Source organism: Arvicola amphibius, chromosome 17 (genome assembly GCF_903992535.2).
Source record: "Arvicola amphibius chromosome 17, mArvAmp1.2, whole genome shotgun sequence".
Lineage (NCBI taxonomy): Eukaryota > Metazoa > Chordata > Mammalia > Rodentia > Cricetidae > Arvicola > Arvicola amphibius.
Genome location: NC_052063.2, coordinates 14,405,985 through 14,418,459, shown reverse-complemented (window position 1 = coordinate 14,418,459; position 12,475 = coordinate 14,405,985). Strand labels below are relative to the sequence as shown.

Genomic DNA, 12,475 nt, shown 5'->3' with positions numbered 1-12,475 from the left:
TTTCACTGGAATTGCATTGAATCTGCAAATTGATTTTTTTGATAGGATGGCTATTTTTACAATATTAATTCTACCAAGCCAACAGCTGTAGCCAACAGCTCGCTAATTGGGTTTAAGGTCTACTGAATAGGAGGGAACTCGTGCTTAGTACTGTAAACCCACCCAACTACTGGTAAGGTCACGTGCCCTAAAAGGGAGGAGCCTACTACCACCACTTTCCTAGACCCATATAGCTTCTAAGTGCATCCTAAACACTTACCCTTATATCCACAGCAAGGTGAAGCTCTTACCCCGCATCAAAGAAGCTTTGTTTTGCAGCAGAACAGAGATCATTACAGAAAGTCACAACGGGTAGAAATGAAGCGAACAACTGACCATGTGTTGTCCCAAGCCCAAAGGATGCATCTACGACACAGCTCCTACACCCAACGCTCAAGGCAGAGGGAGAGAAAAGATGGTGTCAGAGGACCAGAAGGTCTGCTGCGAGAAGATGTCTTGCTCTATATGACCAGGAAGTTACATTCATGACATCGTAATGATATGGTCGCCTAAACAGGATCCGCACAATGACAACACAAGCTGGCTTGCCAATGTGGATGGGGGAGAAAATCTCATAAAGTCCCACCTCTAGATGAGGAGCTATAGGCAAATTCATGGCTGCCGGAATATGGAGAATCAGTTTTATCTAGGCATGTGCCCTTAGACAGGTTATCTAATCCCACGTGGTTATCCTAAACATGTGTACATACAAGCAACACTAAATGGACACAACAGGATACAAACATACCCACATAGATATAATATATATAAAACAATAATTAAAAAGTATCATGAATTTAAGACTGAGTGGAAGGGAGAAGTTGAAGGGGGCGATGTAAATAGATTACTCATGTATGAAATTCTAAAAGAAAAAATATTAATTAAAAACCCTTTTATAAAGAAAATTCTGTCCAAACCAATGCTAAGTCAGAATACACAGTCTAAGTGAACAGAAAGGAAGTCAAGGGAGATGTCTTATTTTGTTTCTCTGAAAAATTCTGCATCTTACATCTCACATCCGTGTCCAGTGATCACTAAGACCAGCTGTGCCTATTTTTTCTGACTCTGCCCTATATTTTTCTGGCATCGGCCCTGAGTGCTCCATCTCTCCAGCTGATGCATTCAGTGTTTTACCAGATTTGCCTGGCTTGTTCTACTAACCTAACTTACTTTCCATCTTACGTCAGTAATAATAATACCTCACCAAGGGGATCTTTCCTATTTTTCCATTGTTTAACACCAGAAATTTACTGATGGTGTTGCTGTACAGTCTCAGGATAGAGGCAGAGGCAGGTGGATCTCTGAGTTCAAAACCAGCCTGGTCTACAGAGTGAGTTCTAAAATGGCCAGGGCTACACAGAGAAACCCTGTCTGGAAAATACAAAAGCAAAAAAAGCCACTTGTTGAGAAAGCAGTACTGAGGGTGCCTGTGTTTAACTATCTCACCAGACTTCACAGAGGAAATCAAGGTGAGGTGAGTACTGATTTATCTATCCATCAGTATGTGCCCACAATAGGCTGATTATAGAAGGCATTTAGTGCAGTACACAATATATTTTCACTTGTTCTAAGAGCTTCTGAATCTGTCTTCTTCAATAGTATGAAAGTCTTTGAAGGAAGTACTAAGCAGTCATAAAATGATACCTTGTTTTATGCCCAGACACTGGTAGACATGTAGAAATGGCTCACTGAGGGAAAGAATAAATCAACATCACCGGATGCTGTGGAATAATCCATCTGTACCCTGTGTAAATTATGCTGTGATTGGTTTAATAAAGAAGCTGACTGGCCAATAGCTGGACAGGATAAGGTTAGGTGGGAGAACCAGACTAAGGACGCTGGGAAGCAGAAGAGCAGAGTCAGAGGAGTCGCCAGTGAGACATGGAGAGGAGGCAGGAGGTACAAGATGAAAGAGAGGTAACACACTGTGGCAGAATGTAGATATGTAGATTAATATAAATGAGTTAATTTCAGTTGTAAGAGCAGGTTAGTAATAAACCTGAGCTACTGGCTGAGCATTTAAAATTAATACTGACTCTCCATGTTGGTTATTTGGGAGCTGGTGGGTGGGGAAAAAGCCCCCCTACAATTGTTAGAGAATGCTTCATTTTGGCTAGTCTCTAAGCTGTCACCAGACTCCCAAACCTAGAGTCCCATCTTAGTAGTTCTTCCTTCTGACCCCGACCTCATTACTAAGTTCAGCAGCCATCAGTCTGTTACCCTCCAGATACCCTTTAGGAGAATAGGGAACCATGAAACAAAGCCATTTTTTGGCTTCCATAACTCTCTCATTTTCAGCCTCCCCAGGCTCTCTGCATGTGTGCGCCTGGTGCTTAGTAGTTCTTAATGAACTAATATCTAGCCATTATACCTGACATAATGAACAGATAATGTTTTGAAACCTGGTAGGTGTGGGGTCCAATATGAACTCATCAATTACTAGCTCCATGACCCTAGGTACTTTTCACAAACCTCTCTGGGTCGTGGATGAGTCATACATCCATGGAGAGTCCTACACGTGTGAACGAAATAATATAAGCAAAGGCACTCGGTATAGCGCCTGGCATGTGGTGGATGTCCAGGGAATGTCAGTCTTGTCCTGCTTTGGTACCTCATAGCCGTAGTGATAGGGACATAAGGGGAAATCACATGCTAGAGTAGGCAATGGAGCTAAAAGAAGAAATTAGAAATCTAAGGGAACATAATGAGCTGCTCTAAAAAAAAAAAGTCAAAGTCAATTATTATCTCTTTATACACTACATAGGAAAAAGTTTAAAAAAAAACCAGAAGTGTTAGGATTATAACCAACAGGATTAAGGGAGAAATGTACCCATATATTAACTAAAGGAACAGCAGACTTAGCTGTTTCTCAAGCTATAACATGCTTCAACAACATTTCATTTTGTTTTAAACTCTCCCCATGTGTGCGCAAACACACACACACACACACACACACACACACACACACACATACATGCACGCATACATCAGAGAGCACCATGGCATGCTTGTAGAGGTCAAAGATCAACTTGTAAGAGTGGCTTCTCTCTACCATGTGGGTCCCAGGGATCAATCAGATCATCACCCGGTGGCCAGTGCCTTTGCTTATTGTGCTGTCTCACTGGATCTGTTCTGTTTTCTTTAAATGGGTCTTCCATATGTATCCTAGGCTAGTCTGGAACCTACTACATAGTCCAGGATGGCTTTCTGATCCTCCTCAGACTTCTCAGTGTTACGGTCACAGGCCTAAGCCACCATTTTAGGCAAGTATAATATTCAGTTGAAAATATTTCTTTCCCAATAGGGTTGTTTTGTTCCATCCGGGACACACTTGGATGTGATCTTGGGTGCATTATGGCCTGACCATGTATCCCCTAAGAGGTCACCTGGAGCAAAACTGAGGGACTCAGCCAATCCTGAATCTCAGAGTTGGGCAGCTGCCTCCTTGGGAGAGACGGATCCGGCAGCTCTCCTCTGCTGCTTCAGCACCCTGTCGTGATCTGTTTGTCCAATCTGTGAATCATATGATATCATGGAACGAGAAAACATTGCTGACATTGTGTGTGTGTGTCTTTCCCCAATGTCACAACAGCACAAGCCGCATCCAAGGTGCTTCAGTAGCCATGGACATCAGACTCCCTCAAGTTAAATCGAAACTCTACCACTTAGGGGAAAACCACAAAGAGTTTATCTGCTCAGAAAGTTATTTATAGCTGGGAGGTGGTGACACATGCCTTTAATTCCAGCACTCAGGAGGCAGAGACAGGCTGATCTCTGTAAGGCCAGCCTGGTTTACAGAGCGAGTTCCAGGGCCAGTTCCAAAGCTACAGAGAAACCTGTCTCAAAAACAAAACAACAACAACAACAACAACAACAACAAAAGTTATGGTATTTAGGCAGAGGCTGGGAAACCTTATGGAAGATGGGGAGGAAAGATTGTAGGACCCAGTGGGGTCAAAGACACCACTAGAAAACCCACAGAACCAATTAACCTGAGCTTCTAGGGACTCAGAGACTAAATGACAGCCAGGGAACCTGTGTGGATCTAACAGAGGCCCTCTGCATATATGTGACAGTTTTGTAGCTTGGTCCTCTTATGGGACTCCTAACAGTGACAGCAGGCTGTCTCTCACTTTGTCGCCTGCTTTTGGAACCCTTTCCTCCTGTCGGGGTGTCTCATGCAGCCTTAACAGAAGAGGAGGTGCCCAGTCTCACTGCAGCTTGATATGCCAGGACTGGTTCCTATCCATGGAGGCCTGCCCATATCTGAAGGGAAGCTGTAGAGGAATAGATGGGGCAGGGGGTGGGGGAAGGTGAATGAGGAGGAACTGGGAAGAGGGACAGGAGGGGAAACTTCGGTTGGGATGTAAAATCAAATAAGCAAGCAGACAAAGAGTCAGGGTATCTACCAGGCTGGCAGCCAATGTCGCTCCTTTTAGCCATCACCCTTCCCTGACATCTTAGGGTGTATACGCACCCCTGCTTGCTTCTGGAGAGAGGGAGCCTATGCCAGCCTAGTGTGGAGATGTCCAGCATATTGATTCAGAGTTTGAAAGATAGAGAAGCTGAGCTGGCGGCGCGGAGCTGACCACAGTGAGGGCGACTTCTGCATACCTCCCTAGCACACTGGTACATCTCCTCCCACTAAGGAAGCTGCTGTCTCACAACAGGATACGTGTAGAGAGGTTTGACTTTCTACAAGGGACCCACATTTCCTTTAAGGAAAAGATGACAGTAATCTTCCCCCATCCTGAACAAAGTGAAGGTGGGCACCCGGCTGAAGCGAGGCCAATCAATCTCTCTTGACCTGGAATCCCAGTGTCCCCAGAAGTGACACGGAAGCAGAATGGCTCCAGTAATTCACTCTAGTCTCAGGGCACGGGAAACTGTGATTCCCCAAAGCTGAATTCCTAGCTTTTCTTAGATTTTTTTTTTCTTTTTTGCTGCTGTTGTCGTTTTGAGAAACCAGACTCTTTCACTTCTCCTGCTTTACCGCGAGCTATTCTAGATTCTTCCAGTCCGCTTGTTTGTTTGCTTAGCATAGCCTGTGCCAGCTTCTGCTTGCTGCTCACGTCCTAGGATTCTGACCAGAACTGCCCCTCACATGCTTCAGGCTCCAACATGCAAGGCTAAAGGTTAAACTCTGGGGGCGGGAGGTGGAGTCATCAGGTCAAATATTTACCAAGCCACCAAGGTCAACTGTTTCCACGCCATTCATCTCTCAAACATTGACTTTGCAGTCTCCCTAACAGAATAACAGTGGCACAAGCCTGGGGCTGAAAAAAAAAAAACCATGGAGCCAAATTTCCTGGAGTTGACTTGATCACAGCTTCCAGGTTCCCTAGTTCTGCCAATCACGTGCCCTTAGAGATTCTGTGGCAAGGCCAGTGGAGCTCATCTGGGGGCAGGTTTCATTCAGTCTTAGGTAATGACCAAGTCCCACAGTAATTACAGGACAGGCGATGACGAGGAACGGCCACTGGAGTTAGACCAGCCTGCGTTTTGAAAAGTCACGGTGTGGGGTTGCTTTCAAACTCAGCCCTCCATCAGAAGCCCGCGCTTTGCAGATCTTTTAGTCTTCCGTTTATTTGCAGAGGAAATCCTACCAGTCTCCTCAGCGCTTCAAGGTCATGATCCCTTGTATTCCTATAACGCTTACTGGTTTTTGGGGGGTTATTTTAAGCGTTGCAATGAGGAAAGATCCTTCGATCAGTGTAACCAGCCTTCTTTCTCTAGAGCTTAGAAAGTAGTGATAGGAGAAAATGGAGCACTTAGAGGGTACCTCTGAAACATTTGCCAAAGTTCTTTCTAATGCGTCCAAATGTTTTCTCCTCGCTCTCTCTGCTCTGTTTGTTTCTCCCTCTCTTCTCCCTCCCTCTCTCTCTCTCTCCTGCCTCCCTCTCTCTCTCTCCTGCCTCCCTCTCTCTGTCTCTCCCTCCCTCTCCCTTTCTCTCTCCCTCCCTATCTCTCTCCCAATCCCTCCCTTCCCCTATTCTTCCTTCCCTCCTTCCTCCCTCCCTCCCTCCCTCCTTCCGTTCTTTCTCCATCTTCCCTCCCTCCCTACTTCATATTTGCTCTGGGTACCAGTTGGTGTCCTGTTGGTGAAGTGACATCTGCATGTTCCTTCATTCAATAGGCACTTACCGAGGACCCGCCAAAGGCCCTATGTCATATCCTGTGTGTGGCATGCTGGTGAGTTAAGCAGGTTACGTCCTTGCCTATTTGGGTTTCTGTTCCAGTGGAAGGAGGCAGAAGCAAACAGGATGGCCACAGATCTTCTTAACCCACAGGGAGAAAATGAGTCTAGAATGGTTGGGGTTTTGGATGTCTTTCCAAGTGGAAATGGATGTTTGTGCAAATTAGCAGTTAGTATGTGACATCATCTGAAGTCAAGGAAATTTTAAGAATGGAAATTGCTGATTTCAAAGAAATGCAAAGGGGTAAGAATTCTACCAAGGAGGCATTTCTTTCCATGGGCTTACTTCAGGGTTGCCTCGCCCTTTCAGCTGAGGACCTTGTCATCATCCCTTGCATTTGTGGAATGTTCTATGATGATATGCCATCCCTTCTGGCAGTCATATTACTTGGTTTGGGGAGAAGCCCTGACCAGGAATTTTCCTGATGTTGCAGATCAGGAACCAAGGCTCAAATAACCTCCTCAAGTGCAGCCAGTTACTTCAGATGTGAGTAGAAGCCGAGCCTTCCCTTTTCCTGGCCAACACCATGGCCCTCATGACTGCCCCTCTATCTTACCTCCAACTTTTTCATCTATCACAAAGTTCTTGGGTGCTGTGGGCTCAGTTCACGTGGGATTAGCCATTATATTCTGACTTGGACTCAGAGTATCGCTTTCCAATATCACACAATCCCTATTGAACACACATACCTGTACTTGGCTCCTACGGCTTGTCAGAAACTATTCTTTGCTGGTCAAATATTTTGGGGGCAGTGTGGCTAGAGACCATTCAGGAAGAACCACATTTTCAGTGTATCTGTTCGTTCATGGGTTGTCACAGGAAGCAAGCCAAAGAGGACACATATATCTAACTATTTTCCATAAAATATTGATGACATCGTCATTACATCAGCCTATGGAATTTAAAGAGACTCTCCATCTTCCTTACCCATTTTCTTGATGAATTCATCTTTATAAAACTGACCAAGTTGGTGAGAACCAGATGGAAATTACATAAATAATTACAAAAATGTTTTCTTGGCAAACAGAAGCTAATGTTTTTTTCACATACATTATAAAATCAGGCAGTATGATCAATGTTTCACGGGGGGGATCACATCTAATCATTTATCCGGCCTTCTCATATACATATAGTTCTATTGTTATAACCATTCTATGATGACAAAATCAAGGGTCTAAATGGTTAATAAGTTTGTGTCAACATAACTAGCCAACACAGTAGTATAGCCAGGGCCATCTAGAATTCCCTTTTCTTGTTACCTGGACTATTATAATAGTGTTATTGATAATTTATTGGAGGCACAGACAGAGTTAGTTCAGCTCCCTATTTAGATGACAAAGATCAGAATCCCAGCAGCTTAGGGATCTGTTAAAGCACCAGGTTTTACTCCCATCGCCAGAATCAGACAAGCTAAAGCATCACCTCTCAACTGGAAAAAAGGCTAGAATAGATCTTTTGGTGTTTGCCTAGAAGTTTACAAAGGAATATCCTTTGAGAGTTTGAATAGAAATATCTACATCATGTAGAGTGGAATCCTGACAACCTTGTGCTTCTTCAGCTATGAGGTTCTCTACTTAATCATAAGACTTTTTGTTTGTTTGTTTTGGGGGGTTTTGTTTTGTTTTTCCAAGACAGGGTTTCTTTTTGTAGGCTTGGCTGTCCTGAAACTAACTCTGTAGACCATACTGGCCTTGAACTCGCAGAGATCCGCCTGCCTCTGCCTCCCAAGTGCTGGGATTAAAGGCGTGCGCCACCACCGCCCAGCAAGAAGGATGGTTTTATAATTATGTATTTGTCTCAAGTTTTCATGGGAGTCATCTTTGAAAACCTCATAAGCAGGAAGTTAGTTGCTATAATACACTAATCATAATAGTTCAGATTTTAATACTTTTATTTTGATGGCTTTTCTTTTATTTTTTTAATGACTCCAAAAAAAAAAAAAACCCGCACAGAACACTAGCAATCTATTAACTCTAAAGAAAACATTTTTAGCTCCAAGAAAATTCCAGTTTCTTCCCAGATCTGAACCTGTAAGCATAAAAGCTTTCTGTCTTGGGAAAAGGCTTAGCGCCGGCTGTTTCCACAAGATTAGCCCCACTGATCTGAAGCACCTGTGCCTCTGGGAACATAGGACATTATCAACTTTTTTTCTCTCCCTTTTTACCATTTGTTCAGGAAGTTGTGCTTGGACTAATATTATTTATACAGCTGGGTATGCTGACTAGGAAGAAGGGGATCAAAGTGGTTGGTGATCGCAGAACATCTGAGATGGACCCCGATAATCAATCATGCCTAGAGCACACGGATGGACCTGATTACAAAACAACAGTTTATACTCCCGCAAGATGTTTTGTGGCGGCCAAAGCCGCCAGCGATAGCTGTAATCCACTTCAGGGACTCAGAGTTAGATCTTTGGCTCCTCCCACTTCATTTTCTGGATTGTGAACACCCAGAGAACGCATGAGATGAGTTATTAAGAGAACACATCAGAATGGGTGTATAGGTCTGTGGGACTCCGCTGGCTACACACACACACACACACACACACACACACACACAAGCCTGCTCAGCCATCTCTAGGGGAAGGATGCAGGGCAACTGTCTCCGCTCCACAGGAAAGCAACAGGAAGTGCAGAAAAAGACCCTCATTAAGGGAAACAGCTGTTCCTGTCCTCCTGCATAACCTTGATTGTTCAGTTAAAATCCTGGGGCTGGAGGGAGGGGCAAGACGCCAAGACAGGAAGAGTCGGAGAGTTTGGGTAAAAAGCAAAAAAAATAAAATAAAATAGAAAGAGCTTCACTTGCCAAATTTAAACACAAAAATAAATTACCAAACAAAAGCCCCCAAAGCAAAGAAGCAGTTTCAACTAAAGGATGCAAGCGCAGTCGGCACTCAGGGAGCCTCTAACACCTTCGCAGCCAGGCCAGGCTGCAAGGGTGGAAAGAGCCATTCAAATCGGGCACCTGGAGCTTGGCAAAGGTCTGCTCTCTGAATGATGTCTGGCTAGCTGCTTGAAAACAGCGTTTGCACCAAGGTAGGAGGAAAGGGGTGCCAGCATGTCTCTTCCTTGTCTAGGTTGGAACGCTGCTCTGAGAACTTTAAAGGCTGACAGCTAAATTTAATCAGGGTTAAATCACTGAAACGAAGCCGTCGCTCTTATGTAACAAACGAACCAGCCACTCTGCCAGCGTTTTCTTTCCCTACAAGGTAAAGAATGGTGCGGGCTCTTAGGAGCGCTCCAGCCATTTGGAAATGTTATGAATTCAAGGGAGGCAGGGAATGTGGAAGTCTAGTTTGCTGCTAATGTTGTCTTCCGGGGATTGTAGGCCTGTAGGTTGAACAGCAGGGTTGCACAGCTGGTGTTGTGTAATGAACTGAGCATGCGCTGGCTCTCCATGCCCAAGCCCTCCATATACAGCATCCTAGCTAGGTTCTATATTTTAAGACCATCTTTTCTGCTAAGGAACTCTGGGTTTTGGGGTGTTTGTTTGTTTGTTTGTTTGTTTTGTTTGTTTTTCGAGACAGGGTTTCTCAGTAGCTTTGGAGCCTGTCCTGGAAGACCAGGCTGGCCTCGAACTCATAGAGATCCGCCTGCCTCTGCCTCCCAAGTGCTGGGATTAAAGGCATGTGCTTCCACCACCCGGCTTGGAACTCTGTTTTCTGTAAGTGACTTTGCATAAACCTTATAACTGGACCTGGACTAAGCACGGTCTCCTGATGTGTTTGTTTCAGGACAGCTTGCCAATCGATCTATGCCAGTACAATCGGTTTAGAGACTATGCAGAGTCACTTCTGTCTCGGGGTGGCTTTCCACATGATTTATTTTCTTTAAAAATAAATCTTAAATCAACATCAGTCATGAATGCTTGGTATGGGGTGATGAGAAGGGTACTTCACCTTTGAAGTTTCCTTTCAAAAACCCACGACCCTCGTCTAACCGGAAGAAAGGAGCCAGTATAGGAAAACTTCACTGCAAACTTCACCAGTGTTCTGCCAGTCACCCAGAATAAATATGGGAGGCTGAAAAACTGTCACAACCCAGATAACCCTGAAGGGGCCTTACAAGTCTGTGCAGTAAGGAATCTGGATGGGATCCCAGAAGGACATTAGGAAAACAAACCATGGAAGTCTGTGTCAAGGGTGTGCTGTCCATTCCATTTTGTTTCCTCAAGTAGTAGCAAATGTATGCCCTCAGGCAAAATATTAATAATATTAATAACAGTGGAAGCCGGGCGGTGGTGGTGCACGCCTTTAATCCCAGCACTCGGGAGACAGAGGCAGGCTGATCCCTGTGAGTTCGAGGCCAGCCTGGTCTACAAGAGGTAGTTCCAGGACAGGCTCCAAAGCTACAGAGAAACCCTGTCTCGAAAAACCCAATAAATAGATAGATAGATAGATAGATAGATAGATAGATAGATAGATAGATAGACAGATAAATAGATAAATAAATAAATAAAATAACAGTGGAGAGTGTGTCCTCTGTGAACATCTTATCAGCTTCACAATTTTTCTAGAAATCAAAACTATTCTAAAAATTGTTTATCAGACAGCAAATGAGCAACATTATTTTGACGCATGTTTTGGCAAAATCAATTATGTGAGTCCATTTCAATTTTGATTTGGGTCAGGATAACTTCTAATTCCCAGGGTCTACTAACTATTTGAAAATCAGAACATAAACATAGACTTAGTCTAAAGGAAGAAGGGGCAACATGACAGGGAGAATTCTCTCCTAGTTTTTAGCCATTGGCCATCCATTCTACAGCTTGGGGACTGTGTGCTGGTATCCAGCTCTGTCCACAGGACCCTGGATAGCAAAGGAATTTCAAATATGACTCGTCCAGGGTTTATGCTTAAGCTAGGCTAGATAATGGCCCTGTTTGTACCCAAGCCTATTTATTGTATTCCTCAGGCCAGATGCTTTCCACATGACACAAGGCCAGATAATATTCAGGCAGTGGCCATAAACTCTGACTCTTAAGATTACGACTTCCCAAAGTGAATCAGGAATCGTGGACCTTCTCTTCTCTAAGGTATGAGATATAGTCAAAGGAGAAGTGGCCCGTGGCGCTTGTGACAGGAGCCAGCCTCCGAGAGGTACCTGTACCTTGCCTGTGCTCTTTCATAACCTGAGACATTGCCGCCAGCTGTCTCAACAAGTGCTTCGGTTGTTGGGAGCCACTACGGCAAACTTTGGACTCATGAAGTTCAAGTTGTCACCTCCAAGTCTGTTGTTTCCTGGTTGTAATTAATTCTTCTGATCTTTGGGTTTTCCAGCAGGGACAAGAAGGCTTGCCTCAAAGTCATCAGGAGAAGTAACCACTGAAGATATCTGGAATACAATAGGTCAAAGCTCTTCCATGGTTCCCCTCCCTTCCTTTCTCACGCAGGTGCAGGCTCGGCGTGGGGTCAGGCATCTCAGTCCATCTCAGGAAAGTCCTCGTGAGATTCGAATTTCTAACTGGGTTAGGAATTCTTCTAACCTTCCAGTTCATTGGTTATTAATCCCAAGGCTTGCAAATAATTGTCTCTGATGTGTGTAAAATTAAGAATTTAATACTCTTTTCGGATACACACTTCGTTTGTTGGTTTCAGTATGGCTGTCTCTAAGTTCCTAAGAACTGTCTGGATGGCTCTCTTGTCATAACTGAAGCTGACTGAGGCCAGGACCCCGGCAAAGCAAACACTAGCAAGCACTGAAATTTCTTTTACAATTACATTTTATTCAACATACAATTATATAGAGCTCATAATAGTACCTTACATCTTCAATTCCAGCACTTGGTAGGTAAAGGCAGGGAGATTATGAGTTCAAGGTCAGCTCTAGCTACTAGCAAGCTCAAAGCCAGCCTGAGCTGCTTGAGACTCTACCTTAATTTTTTTAAAAATTAAGGGAGTTGGGAGGCAGAAGCAGGCAGATCTCAGTGAGTTCGAGGCCAGCCTGGTCTACAAAGTGAGTTCCAGGACAGCCAGGGCTGTTGCACAGAGGGACCCTGTCTCGGAAACACAAAAACACAAAAGGAAATTAAGGGCGGCTGGTGAGTGGGGAGTAGAGCACTTGCCTTGAATGTACAAGGCTCGCATTCAACCTCCAGAATCGAGAAAAAAGTATAATAGAAAATGCGCAAAATAGGAAATATTGTTTATAAATTATTCCTTTTTTATTACTGTCAGAATTTGGGCACACTTCCCTATCTCTCTAAATAATAGTCCTCCGATGGCACAGTCATAAACATTG

General features: G+C 44.2%; 1 long non-coding RNA gene across 2 annotated transcripts; it reads left to right on the top strand.

Annotated features, from left to right (window-relative positions):
* Window positions 1-5,504: 5,504 nt before the first annotated feature.
* Window positions 5,505-11,809, top strand: LOC119803738. Of its 2 annotated transcripts, XR_005283702.1 has the most exons (4): window positions 5,505-5,666; window positions 6,176-6,722; window positions 9,313-9,444; window positions 11,150-11,809. It is a non-coding gene; the product is annotated as an uncharacterized LOC119803738 (long non-coding RNA). The 2 variants fall into 2 exon arrangements; XR_005283701.1 differs by lacking the exon at window positions 5,505-5,666 and having other exon boundaries at window positions 5,987-6,722.
* Window positions 11,810-12,475: the final 666 nt, after the last annotated feature.